This window comes from Hemicordylus capensis, chromosome 6 (genome assembly GCF_027244095.1).
Source record: "Hemicordylus capensis ecotype Gifberg chromosome 6, rHemCap1.1.pri, whole genome shotgun sequence".
Lineage (NCBI taxonomy): Eukaryota > Metazoa > Chordata > Lepidosauria > Squamata > Cordylidae > Hemicordylus > Hemicordylus capensis.
In genome coordinates, this window is record NC_069662.1 from 4754720 (window position 1) to 4755321 (window position 602).

A 602-nucleotide genomic window follows, 5' to 3' on the forward strand; every position below is an offset into this window, starting at 1 on the left:
CTGAGTTAGCTTCAGAAAAGTCATACGATATTTGTATGGGTTTAGGGTCAAATTCATCAGATTAGGGTCAATTCATATGATATTTGTATCAGTTTAGGGTCAATTCAGAAACTGGGTCTCTGCCTCTTCTCTCCCAGTTTGAGCACATACACAAAAAACCACCCCATTCCTGCCCCAGTTCAACTAATCCAGAGCAACTATCACCTGGGAGGCTTATTTTTCTCAGTTATGCTCCCTGAAAGTGTCCTCCGCCAGCCTAGAAGTGCCTATCCGCACACTCAGACTGTGCCACTCCTTGCCAGGACTCCCAGCCTCTTCCATCTGGGTCCCAATCCTGCCACTTACTGCTTGCTTAGCAAACCTTATTTGAGGTCACCCCGTCTCCAGCATGAATAGATACATTCCTGCCAGCAACCGGAGATTGTCAACATTCACCAGGATAGTCTTCTTTGGCAAATGTCAACATTCACCAGATTTTGGGGCTTGGGGTGGGTGGGTGGACAATTAAAAAGCAAACAAACCACCAAGAGAATCTCCAGTTTCTGATAATCACAGTAACGTAGGTGACAGACAGAGAAAAAGACAAGCTGTTGGGGATGAAC